Source organism: Tursiops truncatus, chromosome 3 (assembly GCF_011762595.2).
Source record: "Tursiops truncatus isolate mTurTru1 chromosome 3, mTurTru1.mat.Y, whole genome shotgun sequence".
NCBI lineage: Eukaryota > Metazoa > Chordata > Mammalia > Artiodactyla > Delphinidae > Tursiops > Tursiops truncatus.
The window spans coordinates 138,105,050-138,122,258 of NC_047036.1; the positions used below are offsets into that span (position 1 = coordinate 138,105,050).

The 17,209-nt window shown below is 36.5% G+C and overlaps 1 long non-coding RNA gene and 1 other non-coding gene across 2 annotated transcripts in view; both read right to left on the bottom strand.

Annotated features, from left to right (window-relative positions):
- The window catches only part of LOC141278354 (uncharacterized), a 411,822-nt gene that overhangs the window by 238,085 nt on the left and 156,528 nt on the right, over window positions 1-17,209 (bottom strand). The window lies entirely within an intron of this gene.
- On the bottom strand, window positions 3,106-3,269 carry LOC117312009 (U1 spliceosomal RNA). Its single transcript, XR_004526187.1, has one exon. It is a non-coding gene; the product is annotated as a U1 spliceosomal RNA (small nuclear RNA).

A 17,209-nucleotide genomic window follows, 5' to 3' on the forward strand; every position in this document is an offset into this window, starting at 1 on the left:
GTCTAATTTCCTTGTCATATATTATTCTTGTTATGAACTGTCATCAGACTTTTCACTTTTGAAAATTATCAGTAATAAACTAACCCCAGCCATTTAAAATCTTTGTCATCTACAGATAGAATATGTTTTACTTCAATCCTTCTCTGAATGTTCTGTAGCTATAAGCTAGAGTTCCTGTTGTACTCAAAGGACTGTCCCAGAGTTCTGTGAAAAAGGACTGTTCCAGGTATTTTGAACTTGGAAGAATAGACTTTTGAGTACAGGCTTCTGATGGCATCCTGTAGACAACATTAACACCATACAAGGATGCTGAATAAGAATTTCCAGAACTCTGCAGTTAAAAAGTGATGGAATTCATGAGACTGCTAACCCAAATCCATTGCAACAAGAATTAATTACATAGGACTAAATGAATTGATGAGGGATGATGGTGGGTTTTAAAAAATATTGTTGACATTTTAATATATATTAACAAATATGAAATTTAATATATATCCTGTGTTATCTATTATACATACAAACACATATAAAGCCTTTAATTTGGAGCTATCTGTAAGTCCTAATGATTTAATATTTTAATAGACTGCACTGGTAGGCTGAAGTGAAACTTTTAAAATTAAGATACATTTTCACTGACACCCAGAAATTCAGAAACTCTAATTGCCATCTCTTTACTTTTCATGGTAGTATAGTTATTTCCATAGGTTCTTTAAAAATCTGTCCTCTTTTTTCCCAGGATATAATTGAAAATGTTGGTTATGCAACCAAAGACTTGTCTGGAATGTCCTGTTTAAGAACGATGCTCATATAATCGGGTTTGCCCAGCCGCTTTAAGGTGCTTTATGGAACCAATTCTTACAAAGCTTGCCCAGGAAAAGTGGTCTGGTATCTATCTGGCTTACAGGATGTAAGCAAGGTTACTTCCAGGCAGGCCAGTAACACTGGATATTGGGGTCCTCCAAAAGAGAGGTATGTGCCCAAATAATTTATATATATATATATGCATGTATATATATATAAAATAGGTGAAATCTGAAGAAAGAATTTCTTGAGTTTGTGTCCTAGCTTCAAATAGTAAAAAATAAAAAACTTTTAAAGGATTTTACAGTCCAATATGAGGTTCTTCACGAAAACATCCGGCATAGCAAGCTTAAGAAGGCCTACATGGTAAGTTTGCGCTTTTTCTGCTCTTATGCAAATAACCAGGTTAAACCCAATACAGCTGGTAGCCTTATTTTGTGACCAAACAAAAACATCTTTCTATGGTTTTTCTTTTTCTATCATAAGGGAGAAGACTATAGGGAAAAAATCTATTCTTCAACGGAAAACATCTATTCTTCAACTGAAACAAATCTTTCTGTGTTATCGGATTCTGTTTCTATTAGAGCTATTGTACAGCCCTGTAAATTGTAAATAACTAACAGCAGTTCAGAATAACCCTTCCTCAGGAAGGGAAGACAGGCCTTGGGTGTAGATGCCAGCTATCCCCACCAAGAGAATCAGGAACATGAATTTCTCCCCCATCTTCAGAATTCAATTCTTAGCCTTCCTATATTTGCAATGTTCCCTTTCCTGATATGTGAGGCTACTTTCCTCTCAGTTTTCCAGGAGTCTTTTTGGGGAACGTTGCATCCTATTAAACTTTAATCTTGTTATCTGAAGCTACATAGAGTTCAGAAACCGGGGAACAGGAGAAGGGATTCTTAAGCCAGGACCTGGGACTCAGGTTTATTATTTTTTTAATTTCAAAAGACTTGAAGGTTTTTATAGTAATTTGTCCATTTGTATGTTTTCACTAGTAACAAATTATATATTATGAATATACCATGTATTTTAAAAAAATAGGATATCTGAGAAGGTGCAAATAATAGAACCAGCACGGTAGTGGGGTGTTCAACGTCCTTGTCACCCTCCCTCCATGAGCAGCGTCTCCTCTTAGCAGCCAAAGCAGAAATTCAACAGCAGCTGAAACTAGCACCTTTCTTCTTTTTGCCTGAGCTACTTGGATGCCATAAACTTCAACCCTAAAGTGTGGCAGAAACAGAAGACACCATCCTCCTATTAGAAGAAACAAATCTATTACAAAGGAAAATATTGGGGGTTAGGTTAAACAGGGACCACACTTTTTCTTTAAATTTTATTTTAACATCTTTATTAGAGTATAATCGCTTTAAAATGTTGTTTTAGTTTCTGCTGTATAACAAAGTGAATCAGCTATATGTATACATATATCCCCATATCACCTCCCTCTTGCGTCTTCCTCCCACCCGCCCTATCCCACCCCTCTAGGTGGTCACAAAGCACCAAGCTGATCTCCCTGTGCTATGCGGCTGCTTCCCACTAGCTAGCTATTTTACATTTGGTAGTGTGTATATGTCCATGCCACTCTCTCACTTCATCCCAGCTTCCCCTTCCCCGTGTCCTCAAGTCCATTCTTATAGAATTTGCTAGCATAAAATATTTTGTTTTTATGGTCTAAATTTTCTCTTTGAAAGGATTTTTTTTCTGTTGGAGGGTAAAACAGACAAACTATATGTGACACAACCCAGAAGACACTGCCCAGAGCAGTGACATAGGAAACCTGAGGAACCTAACATCCAAGGCTCTCTGGGAGGCATGGAAGGGCACAGTTACTGGTTCTTGACATCTTCAACACTGGTAGGAAGTCTGCACTTGTATCTGACCTGCTTGCTGCTCCCTCAGGATTTTCATGCTCGCAGAACCTGTTTAGTTCTGAGGACTGGCCTTTGTCTCTCAGCTTTGCGTTAGGAAGGAAGGGGGCCTGCAATCACAGCAATATTTACCTATGGGTCCCACCTGGGCCTGAAGGACTTTTTTGTGTTGACTACGTTCCCTTACATGAAGTCCACAACTTAGACCCAGTCCATTCTGTAAGGTCAGGTTCATGACTGGCATTGATCCTGGCCTTCAGTATCTCCACTATCGCAAGACCAGACTGTTTGGATCAGGGCCTGCCTGGGCTCTGCTCAGAGGTTGGTACTAGTTTGTTTTGAGTGACCTATTGACTTTTCTTTCTCCGGAGACAAATCCACTGTAACAAATGTCTCATCCTTTGCCTGGGTTTACTTTTTTTTTTTTTTTCCTTAGGGGAAAGTGCAAACGCAGTCCCCCACTACCACAAATTATGCAGTCGAGTTTCCCACATTTGGGGAAATCACAGGGGTCAGCACATCCGGAGTGCAATGGATAAGCCTTGCCCTGGGAAAACCACCTTCGTGATCATGGTATTTCCCCTGCCAGGTAAGTATGGGGTTTACTTTTTTGAAGATCCTGTTCCTTATGGGGAAGGATCTGAGGTGTCTTTCTCAAGAAGGTCTCTGTCCTGGGCACCAGAGTGAAGCTTAACTTCACTCTGGCAAGGGAGGTCCCCAACCCAGAATCCACTTCTGAATGCTTTCCTAATATGAGCCCTTTTTGTTCTTTTGGGTCTAAATCAGCGCTCTAACTCTTTCTCAGGAATTAAAACTTAGGGATTTATACTCTTGCCTATTGAGTGTGCCCTATCTTTCCTCCACCTGTGTAGTTCAGCTACACTGTGCCAGATTTTATTTTGGGTGCAGGGAGAGAGGACTGAAAAATATGTTTCCTCTGTTCCCCAGTCTGATGTGCCTCTGCAAGTCTATGGCCAGTATCAAAGTGGGACCATCTCAGAACTACCTGCCCTTTTGCATCCACAGGTATGGGTTAGCAATAGTACTATCCATGGTGGGCAGCATCTGCTTTGTGATTACTTCTTCCTCATGAACTTCTTAATGATTTGTTCCAAGGAACTGGGAAACCTTGGTTATGGAGTCTGCTCCTGAACCCTCAGAAGGGCGTCTAAGGAGGGAAAGGTGATTCGGTAAAGAGGCCAGAATTGTACCTTTCTGATCTGATACAATAGTATGGATTACGAACCTTAATAGGATCTACTGTTTCTTCCACATACAGCCAAATATTAGCTGGGTGCAGCTTTACTCCTTGAGTTCTTGGAAATGACCCCATCATTTTCAAGGTCGTCAAAGACTGGAGTTTTTGCAGGAATTTTTGCTCATCTCCATGTCTTTACTCTCAGAATTTCTTCTTTTAACTCCAGCTGCCCTACAAAATCTGGTCTTTCTTTGGATCAACCCAGACATAGAACCCAGTCCCAACTTGAAGTTTACCCCCAAACCCCACTTCCACAAAAAAACAAACACACACACACACGACTGAGCAATATATCCTCAATTAAATATATCATAAGAGTGACAAAGCAAGAGGGTAGTGCTAGCACATCCCATGGTAAATAATTTAACAACCTCTCTTAGTAACTGTTTGTCTTCCATGTCCTTTGAGGTGTTCTGCCCTGAGGTCTATCAAGTCCCCTCATCTACCCATGGAGTGCCTACCCTGCTGGTACCTCTCTCCCAGGTCCTTATCACCCCTAACATTTTAAATGTTCAAGTCTCCTACATCCTACTCTAAGCCACACACCTAAACACAGTGTGTTGTGGAAAGTGAGTGAGGATTTCTCCATAGCAAAATCCAATTTCTTATGAGATCACCTGGGATTACACAGAGCAGGATTTATGGTTGTACTGAATTACATACATAGTTATTTCCTCTGTGAATGGTTGCTTGATTTTTCTATTCTATTCTATAACTTCACCCAACCTACTATTCACTTTCTAATATTTTCAAAAATAAATAATGAAGTCACTTGACTGTGTGTATATATTATACACACACATGCATACATATGTCTACATGTGAACTATACATATAACAGAGTTGGACTAATGTCAGTTTCATTATTAAGATTACAAACTGCTGAAATCAAGCACTACATCATTTACTTTGACTTCCTCAATTGCCCTCCAATTTTAATGAGCCTTGGTCTAGGACACCACACCTTCTCACCCATATGATGGGGTTTTATCAAGATTGACAGCTCCTTTTTTGGCAGTTCTTTCCCATAATAAAAGCTTCTCCATAGTCAGCTCTCCACAAAAACTTAAACTTCACCTTGTGCCCTGCCCCATATCTGCTCTCACTGCACTGCAGGAAGTTTGTTTAGAAAATTCCCTCAAAATCCTAGGATCTCTGGCATTATTATTTATGTAAAGACTCACTGTTTAGATTTGGGAATAAGACAAACTGAGTTCAAATCCCTGTTCTGGCACTTATCAGTTATATGAATTGGTGTAAGTCATTTTCTTTGATATTCAGTTTTCTTATATACAATATTGAGATTAGCATCTTTAGTCTATCTTTAAAAAATCTACACACATACACAAATATACAGGCACAGGATGAAGACTCCTAAAAAAAGAAGAATAAGGAGGAAAGCCTAGCAATATTGTTTGGAAAATATAATAGAAAGCTACCATAGTTAAAGTAGTCTGGTCCGGAAGCAGAACAAGATTAAAAAAAAAAAAAAAGAAACAGAAAAGAGTTCACAATCAATTTAAAGATACACAGAAATTTTGCATTTGATTCAAGTCATTTCAAATAATTGGAAAAAGTTACAGTCAACATATTCCATTGAGGAAGATGGGAAACTGAAAAGTGGATTTTTAGAATGATGAGTTAGTTTTCAGAACACCTGGGTACTTGAACTCCCTTTTCTCCCCCTGGTGAGAATAGGGACCTCCTGACACAGAGCTTATACAGGAACTTGGATGTCTCTACATATTTTCATAAATTTTCTTGGACTGATAATGAAGGCCACAAGTAAACGGTGGCTTTGTTAGGGCAATAACTCAGCTTTCCAGGCCCAGCAGGCCCTAGTAAGTTGAGCAGGAAATCACCCACAGCTGCCTGACATCTTCAAGACTCTGAGGGACAGAGAAGGCTCCTGTGAGAAGTGCTGTGTCCACTCATGACATGGGAGGGAATCTTTTTTTATTTCTATATTGTGTGAGCATCTCTGACAATGTGCTATTTCTTCCCATTAATCATAGGCCCACCTTACTATCTGAAGAGCCCATCTATAGAGTATGAAATTAATTCTTTACCTCATTCCTTCTATGAAAATCAGTATCAGTCAAATCAAAGATTTAAAGGTAAAGAAAAAAACACAAAACACTGGATATTTTTTTTCTTAAACATCTCAGAGTGGGAAAGTTTTTCTAAATATGGCTCAAAAACTACTTTCAAAAGTTATCAATAAACTCGAATACACGGGGAAAACATTTCTCTACTTGGGAAAAGATATATATACAGACATACAGACTAAAAAGCCAAAAACACTGGACAAATTGGAAGAAATTATTTTCCACCAAATATTGAAGGATTTATCTCCTTAATGTATAAGTTGCTCTTACAAAACAATAAAAATATAAAACATTCAGTAGGAAAAAATGAGTATATGGCAAGAATACAGCTCAAAGAAAAGTAATGTAAGTAATTTTAAACCTTTGAGAAAAATGTTCAGCCTTACTCATAATGTAAGAAATCCAAATTGAAATCCAAAAGTTGACATTTTTAAACTGCCTGATTGACAAAGCTAAGAAAGTTTAATAAATAACCATATCAGATAGGATATAGGTGAAAAAGGCACATTTACCTTTGATTACTATGGAACATAAATGGTTCCAACCACCATGGAACACAACTAAATGACATTTTTAAAAATTTGAAATGCATATGCCTGCATCAGAAATTCTATTCCTACAAATGTATCCAAAAGATTTACCCATGGATGTGTATCGAAGAATTTCAATATGGTAGCTCGGTGATAGAAAAGAACGGAAAATAACAAAAAATATTCATAAACAAGGACCTAGTCAAATAAGTAATGTATGTTCATGCAACATTAAGCTATGCAGTAGCTTAAAAGGACTAGGTAATTTCCACTGAGTGATACAGAATTGCCAAAATATATAAGAGCAAGGTGAAGAAAAATGTTTATAGTAGGTTACAGTTGTGTTACATGCTAGAGGCCATGTATCTCTATGTTCTTATATATATGCACAGACTACTGGCAGGGTATTCAAGAAACTAGGAAAGTTAGTAGTCAGTGGATAGTGGTACTGGAGGGCCAGGGAGCAAAAATGTGAGAGGAACTTCTTTTTTTATTGAATGACTTTTTTGTTTTCAAATTATAGACTATGAGCATCTATTACCTTTTCAAATAAATGAATAATGAGATAAGAAAAAATACATAATAAATAATACAGTCATCCATGATAATCTGAGCATAGAAGAAAATGTCAGAGGATGTATGGATGCTTTTTCACCTATTTAAAAAATATATATTGATTCCAATATTTTGTGTGTGTGTGTGTGTGTGTGTGTGTGTGTGTGTGTGTGTGAATTTCTCTCTCTGCTTAAGAAAACAGTTTTCTTAGGTACTATTTTCTTATATATCAATTTATCTTAGTAAATTACAATTCAGGTAAATTAATTATCAACATCAAATGAAACAAATGTTTTGTTTTGAAAAAAATGCTAAAGAATAACCATACCAAAAACTATATTCAGCTTTTATATGCTTTTATATTTAGTATATTATACTGTTTTATTAAAATTTGTTTTTCACTAAAATTAGTAAAAGGTTTGGATTTTTTATCATAGTTACTAATTTTCTGAATAATGCTTACATTTAAAGAACAAATGATTAATTATACGGTCATATTCTAGATTTTATACCATTACTTAAGAAAAACGTGTTGAATACAAATTTAACCTGATAATTAGAAATATTCAAAAATTAGCTGCCCATTTTTTATCTTTTTATTTAGCTCATTTTATAAACATTTTTGCTACTTGGAGAATAAAATTATCCCCATGAGTGTTATGATTAGAATTTCAGTAGTACTCACTAAGCAGACTTCAAGTAGATCTTTAGTAGTGAGTTAATTGAATTAATCCATGGCATATCAGTGGCCAAAATGACATCATTTAAATACCTGTGCATAAAGTACCTGTTATGTTACTTAAAAAAAGTACTCAAAGATAGAATTATTGTTTGCAGCAGGGTTTAAAGAAACTTATTTCACTTATTTAGTAGCCAGCTCAATATAAAAATTTTTGTAATTTCTCCTTTTTCTCTATTTTTCTCTTTTCTCTCTCTCCTTATATCCTTTTTATGGGAGGAATCACAATAATTAACTATGAAAGGAAAACAGGATTGGAAACTCTATTTTTATATTTTTATCTGATCATACTATTTACATTTTCTATCTATAGAATATACAATAATGAAGGTATGTCATTTGTATTTGTTACAGGAAACATTTTAAGTGGATGTCTGGGAAGGACATTACGCATCCCTCTCCCCCTTGCTTTTTATACTTTTACAAGAAGATTATGACAATTAAAGAAAAGTATTTTGAGAATGTATTTAAAAGGCTGGATCCTATGTGATCACTGTCTATGTGATTATTTGCAGATCCCAAGACAACGGTTCAAGGACAGGTGGTTTATTTGGGAGGTGACCCTGGAAGACCCTGACAGAGGAACAGGGAAATGAGACAGAGAAGGAAAGAGAGCCCACAAAGTTCACGTTTTCATGTCAACTAACTGGATCTCAGTCCCCACTAGGATGAAGCTGGGGGCCAGCATGGCACCCGTGTCTCAGAGTCATCTTATCAGGGATCACTAGCTAAGCGTTAATTCTCTGGCCATTCAAGCTTGCAGCAGCCTGGGGAGAGCAGGCTCTGGCTGCCAGAAAGAATCCTCAGCAGGAAGTAAGGGCAATTGTGCATGACACTGGTAATGCCTGAGAGGATACAAGGAGGAAGCTTCAGCACTGCTTTAATCCCTGCCACTTAAAGTGATGGTGCACTTGATCATAACTTCCTGTGGTCTAAAGTTTCAAGTGTGTCTTCCCTCTCTACTGCCCTGATTTGGCTACTCTTGAGACTTGGGAGCTGGTCAGGACTTCTAGACAGGACTTGCCTGGAAGGGGAGTGAGGCCAGCTGGAGAGCAGATGAACATCAGGTCCATCATGCGTGTAGTGTTTCATTTATGTTTGCCCATGTGGAAGGTATTCTGCTTCTACAAACATCCTCAGTTTTTGTATGGGGATGATGCTCCCCCATGCACATCCTTTCAGTTCACATGAATCAGGGTGAGAACATGCTGGTTTAAGTCAGGACAGTTTAAAAAGGGCAGATTAACTACTAGGATCTTTGCTAAGAATACCAGAAAAGATCTTTGCTCTGGAGCTGAAGTTGGAAAGATTCTGCCCTGGTACCTCTGTCTGCCATTATGTGATCACAGGGAAAGAACCTCTCGGTGTGGATCAGTGAGAGAGAGCTGAGAGCTCAAGGGTGAGAGAAATTAGGTTCTGAGCCATCATTTAGAGGTGCAGTCCCTGTCCCCGCCAGCCTGGGTGACCATAACCTCCATGAATAAGTCGGTTGGAGTAAGACTTTTGGATTTGAATCTGGAAGGCTTCTAAATGCAATATTAGATTATCAGGTTATTATAATATAGAAAGTAATATTAATGTCCTATTTAAAAAATTTTCAGCAATAGGCAAATCTTTAATAAACAGAAACAAGTGTGACCGTGGCTAAGTTTTTAAAACTTTTTAGTGCCTTAGTATCCTCAGTAGTAGACTGAAGTAAATCACTGTGCTGACATAATAGAGGGGCTGTGAACGGTAAACAAAAGCTACTAAAATTGTCAATTGTACAGTTTTTGTCACATCATATCATGAGCTCCGTGAGGACTACGACTCTGTCTGGTATCTATTTGTTAACCACTGTAAATCCAGCACCAACTATGCTGCGTGCACATAGTAAACCATCAACAGATGCATGGATGGAAGACAGCAGAAGTGACAGTCAAAAACTGAGCAACTGTTATGGCACCAGCACCATCAGAAGACACTGGGCAGCCACAAACAATCAGTACAGCCCTACTTGTAGGCATGCCTACTGAAAATGAGCTAGGAAGAATGAGGAAACAAATATTAAAATGCAAATTATATGTAGGTACTTTCTTATATACAGTATATGCTACCTCACATCATTCTAAAGCTTTGGCTATCTTTGGTTTTTACCTTCAAACTAGCATATGTGGGGTGATGTTGCCCACTGGTTACTATTTTATGAAAAAAAAATGATGAAAAAATATTTTATGAAAAAATATGATGAAAAAAATATGATGAAAAAAAAATATGATGAAAAAAATATCTTATGAAAAAAACATTGCCAAAATATATTTTCTCGATTACATGGATATTTTATATAGACTTCTTTACTCTTGAGAAAAGAATCATGACTAAATCCCTCCAACATTTTCCCTTATAAGCAGTGCCTTGCCTGTGCTATATAATTCTGCTGTTAAAAGGACACTTTGGGATTATATGCTGAGTATATGAATGGTACTACCGTGGAAGTAATTTCATTTTAAGTCTCTCAATATGAGCTGGCTGGTTTTACTATTACTTTTGAGTCATGACTCCTTTGATAAGTACCATTTTTAATGCTTCTCTCCCTCCACCAGGCCTAAGATAGAAAATTACTCAGAATCGGAGAGTTTACCGTGTGGCTTTATGTCACATGGAAAGAGCAGAATACAGCCAGAGTAAAAACCCACCTCTCCACACCCTAAAACATTCAAGGTCTAGGTCTGTCTTAGGACTGAATCCAACAGTAAAATTGAAATTCATATTTTGATCAGGTAACCAATTCAAGCATTCAAGAATATGTTCATCAAGTTGCATGCTATTTTTTTACCATCCCACTATACCAGGGTAACTTTCCCAGATTCTCATTTACTCAAGGGCTGCCTCTTCCTTTTACCAGTGTTTCCTCTTGATATGTCCTCAGGAAATAGGAACTAATTTCAATATACGTTGGTTAATTCATTAAACAAATATTTGTTTAGAGCCTAAAAGAAAAAGCCACTGGGCTAACACTGATTAAAGTAAAACATAATGAGAATCATAAATGCCCTGCAACAGGAATACCAATAATAAAATTGCAATACCCAACATTTCTTTTTTTTTTTTTTCTTTGCGGTACGTGGGCCTCTCACTGTTGTGGCCTCTCCCGTTGCGGAGCACAGGCTCCGGACGCGCAGGCTCAGCGGCCATGGCTCACGGGCCCAGCCGCTCTGCAGCATGTGGGATCTTCCCGGACCGGGGCACGAACCCGTGTCCCCTGCATCGGCAGGCGGACTCTCAACCACTGCACCACCAGGGAACACTTCTTAAAGTCAATGGAATATCTTACATCAGTCAACTGGGTGACTCAAATGGTCTATTCCCAGAATAAACACTTTGTTTTATCCATAGTAGGCCCTTGATGGAGCAAAACGGAATCATATTTGACATTCACTGGGTTTGGCAACTGCCATCATTGTTTAATCAGATACTTATAAGAATTCTTCATTTGTTATTATTGTTTCTAAATTACAAACAAGACAAAGATCAACAATTATTCAGTACTTTGGGCTTCAATCAAAATAAACTCAATGGAGTATATCAGTCATATCCCATCCCACAAAATTCCATTTCACTGTACTCTCAATAATACTTCCTCCAGCATAGTGGATGAAATCCTGTGAGTTAACTTGCTTATTTATCAACAATCACAAAGACCACATTTCACTGCAGATGAACCATCCATTTTCAATTTATGACTTTTTTTCTTTGTGTATGAACGAACTGAGAAGGAATCAGGAAATTAAAGGTAAGCATTCTAGCTAAAAAAAAGAGACTCTATTCATTTTCTACTTAATCTCATAAAATGCCTTTCTTTTTCTAGAAACTACCCCCCTTCCTTCAAATAACCACAAGAAAATGACATTTGCAGTACTTCAAACTAAAGTATGTATCATGGTATTGCAAATGTTTTCTAAAAGGTCAAAACACATTTTCTACTGTAAAGATTGTTGGTCCAGAAGCAACACAAATTTTTTAAATTATAGTGTTTAAAATCACTGAATATATATGTGAATATATACATTACATGTATGTAATTGTGTATGTGTACACACACACACATTTAATAGATTCACATGCAAGATGTTCCTCCCTCCCTCCTTCTCTCTCTCTTTCTTTCCTTCTCTCTTTCTCTCTTTCTTCCTTTCTAAAACACATTGAAAAACACTTAAATTCCTTAAGCATATTGCTTGGGTCTTCTATTTTATTTTTATATTCTTTCTACAGCACTTATATTGAAGACAAGGAATACAATGGTGGCATTCAATAATTGCTTTCTAACTATATATGATAAAGGAAAATTTAAAGGCTCTATTGTCCACAGAACACAAACTACTTAATAGTGACAATATGTATAGCCTTGTATTATAATGTTAATATAGAAGTACATAATATAATTATATGAAATAATCATTATCCATTTTAATTATAAAATATATATTATATAATACATTATAAATACTGATACTATATAACACACAGTATAATATAAAATCCAAAGTTCTAAGTATGGGATGATATTAAGACATCATCTAAATATATTTTTGTTCATCTCTATATACATAGTTCCTTTACAAGTAGTTTAAAAAACTGCTGAAGATGTAGGAACAACCAAGTTACTTCTCAGAGAAACCCCCAAAATGTCTACCTCCTTAATTATAGATTATAGAAAGAAGAGCAAGGCATTATCATCATGACCGTTGAGGGAAATGAAATACATCTTCAAGATCCCATGTGAAAAACTCTCTGCTATCTAAATTATTTTTCTCAGTAAATAAGATAGGCTTTTGAGGGAGATATAATGTCTAGGTTTTTGAGGGAGACACAGGTATGTGAAATACAGCAGAGCTAACTGGAGGTAATTCCAACCATCAGACCATCAGAAATATATTTGTATGACAGATACATTTTAAATGGTAGAAGTACATGACCTAGTTTATTAGTTAAGTTACATTTACTGTCAGCAACAGAAACCAACTCTGGTAGCTGCAAGCAAGTGGATGGATATCTATTTGAGTAATACGATGACTCCATAGAGCACTGGAAGTTTGGAGACTCAGACTTAGAAAACAAAGGTTCATGTTAGGGTGGACAGCTACTGAACAGAAAACATGGCTTTTTCTTTCTTTCTTTGTTTAAAAAGTTTATTTATTTTTTAAAATATTAAACTTTAATTTTTCTTTTTTTCATCTTTATTGGAGTATAATTGCTTTACAATGGTGTGTTAGTTTCTGCTATATAACAAAGTGAATCAGCTATATGTATACATATATCCCCATATATCCTCCCTCTTGGGTCTCCCTCCCACACTCCCTAATCCACCCTTCTAGGTGGATACAAAGCACCGAACTGATCTCAAAGTGCTATGTGGCTGCTTCCCATTAGCAATCCATTTTACATTTGGCAGTGTATATATGTCCATGCCACTCTCTCACTTCGTCCCAGCTTCCCCTTCCCCTTCCCTGTGTCCTCATGTCCATTCTCTATGTCTGTGATTTTATTCCTGTCCTGCCCCTAGGTTCTTCAGAAGCATTTTTTTTTCAGAATCCATATATATGTTTTAGCATATGGTATTTGTTTTTCTCTTTCTGATTTACTTCACTCTGTATGACAGACTCTAGCTCCATTCACCTCACTACAAATAACTTCATTTCTTCTTATGGCTGAGTAATATTCCATTGTATATATGTGCCGCATCTTCTTTATCCATTCATCTGTCAATGGACACTTAGGTTGCTTCCATGTCCTGGCTATTGTAAATAGAGCGGCAATGAATATTGTGGTACATGACTCTTTGAATTATGGTTTTCTCAGGGTATATGCCCAGTAGTGGGAATGCTGGGTCATATGGTAGTTCTATTCCTAGTTTTTTTAAGGAACCTCCATACTGTTCTCCATAGTGGCAGTATCAATTAGCATTCACACCAAAAGTGCAAGAGGGTTCCCCTTACCCAACACCCTCTCCAGCATCTACTGCTTGTAGATTTTTAAATGATGGCCATTCTGACTGGTGTGAGGTGATACCTCATTGTAGTTTTGATTTGCATTTCTTGAATAATTAGTGATGGTGAGCTTCATTTCATGTGTGTGTTGGCAATCTGCATATATTCTTTGGAGAAATGTCTATTTAGGTCTTCTTCCCATTGTTGGATTGGGTTGTTTGTTTTTTTGATATTGAGCCATATAAGCTGCTTGTGTATTTTGGAGATTAATCATTTGTCAGTTGCTTTGTTAGCAAATATTTGCTCCCATTCAAGGACTGTCTTTTTGTGTTGTTTATGGTTTCCTTTGCTGTTCAAAAGCTTTTAAGTTTCATTAGGTCTCATTTGTTTATTTTTGTTTTTATTTCCATTTCTCTAGGAGGTGGGTCAAAAAGGATCTTGCTGTGATTTATATCATAAAGCGTTCTGCCTATGATTTCCTCTAAGAGTTTTATAGTGTCTGGCCTTACATTTAAGTCTTTAATCCATTTTGCATTTATTTTGGTGTATGGGAGTGTTCTAATTTCATTCTTTTACATGTAGCTGTACAGTTTTCCCAGCACCACTTATTGAAGAGGCTGTCTTTCTCCACTGAATGTTCTTGCCTCCTCTACCAAAGATAAGGTGACCATATGTGCGTGGGTTTATCTCTGGGCTTTCTATCCTGTTCCATTAATCTAAATTTCTGTTTTTGTGCCAGTACCATACTGTGTTCATTACTGTAGCTTTGTAGTAGAGTCTGAAGTAAGGGAGCCTGATTCCTCCAGCTCCATTTTTCTTTCTCAAGATTGCTTTGGCTATTTGGGGTGTTTTGTGTTTCCATACAAATTGTGAAATTTTTCGTTCTAGTTGTGTGAAAAATGCCATTGGCAGTTTGATACGGATTGCAATGAATCTGTAGATTGCTTTGGGTAGTATAGTCATTTTCACAATGTTGATTCTTCCAATCTAACAACATGGTATATTTCTCCATCTATTTGTATCAACTTTAATTTCTTTCATCAGTGTCTTATAGTTATCTGCATATAGGTTTTGTCTCGTTAGGTAGGTTTATGCCTAGGTATTTTATGTTTTTTGTTGCAATGGTAAATTGAATGTTTCCTTATTTTCTCTTTCAGATTTTTCATCATTAGTGTATAGGAATGCAAGAGATTTGTGTGCATTAATTTTGTATCCTGCTACTTTACCAAATTCAATGATTAGCTCTAGCAGTTTTCTGATATCATCTTTAGGATTCTCTATGTATACTAATATGTCATCTGCAAACAGTGACAGTTTTACTTCTTCTTTCCCAGTTTGGATACCTTTTATTTCTTTTCCTTCTCTGATTGCTGTAGCTAAAACTTTCAAAATTATGTTGAATAATAGTGGTGAGAGTGGGCAACCATGTCATGTTCCTGATCTTAGAGGAAATGGTTTCAATTTTTCACCATTGAGAATGATGTTGGCTGTGGGGTTGTCATATATGGCCTTTACTATGCTGAGGTAAGTTCCCTCTATGCCTACTTTCTGCAGGGTTTCTATCAAAAATGGGTGTTGAATTTTGTTGAAAGCTTTTTCTGCATCTATTGAGTTGATCGTATGGTTTTTATCCTTCAATTTGTAATTATGGTTTTCACATTGATTGATTTGCATATACTGAAGAATCCTTCCATTTCTGGGATAAACCCCACTTGATCATGGTGTATGATCCTTTTAATGTATTGTTGGATTCTGTTTGCTAGTATTTTGTGGAGGAGTTTTGCATTTATATTCATCAGTGATTATTGGCCTGTAGTTTTCTTTCTTTGTGACATCTTTGTCTGGTTTTGGTATCAGGGTGATGGTGGCCTCATAGAATGAGTTTCGGGTGTTTCTCCCTCTGCTAAATTCTGGAAGAGTTTCAGAAGGATAGGTGTTAGCTCTTCTGAAATTCTTGATAGAATTCACCTGTGAAGCCATCTGGTCTGGAACTTCTGTTTGTTGGAAGATTTTTAATCACAATCTCAATTTCAGTCCTTGTGATTGGTCTGTTTATATTTTCTATTTCTTCCTGGTTCCGTCTTGGAAGGTTTTGCTTTTCTAAGAATGTGTTCATTTCTTCCAGGTTGTCCATTTTATTGGCATATAGTTGTTTGTGGTAATCTCTCATGATCCTTTGTATTTCTGCAGTGTCAGTTGTTACCTCTCCTTTTCCATTTCTAATTCTACTGAATTGAGTCTTCCTCCATTTTTTCTTGATGAGTCTGGCTAATGGTTTATCAATTTTGTCTTTTCATAGAATGAGCTTTTAGTTTTATTGATTTTTGCTATCACTTCCTTCATTTATTTTTCATTTATTTCTGATCTGATCTGTATAATTTCTTTCCTTCTGCTAACTAACTTTGGGTTTTTTTTGTTCTTCTTTCTCTAACTGCATTAGGTGTAAGGTTAGGTTGTTTGAGACGTTTCTTTATTCTTGAGGTAGGATTGTATTGCTATAAACTTCTCTCTTAGAACTGATTTTGCTGCATCCCATAGGTATTCGGTTGTCGTGTTTTCATTGTCATTTGTTTCTAGGTATTTTCTGATTTCCTCTTTGATTTCTTCAGTGATCTCTTGGTTATTTAGTAGTGTATTGTTTAGCCTCCATGTGTTTGTATTTTTTACATTTTTCCTGTAATTGATATCTAGTTTCATACCATTGTGGTCAGAAAAGATACTTGATACAATTTCAATTTTCTTAACTTTACCAAGGCTTGATTTGTGACCCAAGATATGATCTGTCCTGGAGAATGTTCCAGGAGCACTTGAGAAGAATGTGTATTCTGTTGTTTTTTGATGGAATGTCCTATAAATATCAATTAAGTCCATCTTGTTTAATGTATCATTTAAAGCTTGTGTTTCCTTATTTATTTTCATTTTGGATTACCTGTCCATTGGTGGAAGTGGGGTGTTACAAAGTCCCCTACTATGATTGTGTTACCATCAACTTCCCCTTTTATGGCTGTTAGTATCTGCCTTATGTATTGAGGTGCTCCTATGTTGGGTGCATAAATATTTACAATTGTTATATCCTCTTCTTGGATTGATCCCTTGATCACTGTGTAGTGTACTTCTTTGTCTCTTGTAATAGTCTTTATTTTAAAGTCTATTTTGTCTGATATGGGAATTGCTACTCCAGCTTTCTTTTGATTTCCATTTGCATGGAATATCTTTTTCCATCCCCTCACTTTCAGTCTGTATGTGTCCATAGGTCTGAAGTGGGTCTCTTGTAGACAGCATATATATGGGTTTTGTTTTTGTATTCATTCAGCCAGTCTATGTTGTTTGGCTGGAGCCTTTAATCCATTTACATTTAAGGTAGTTATCAATATGTATTTT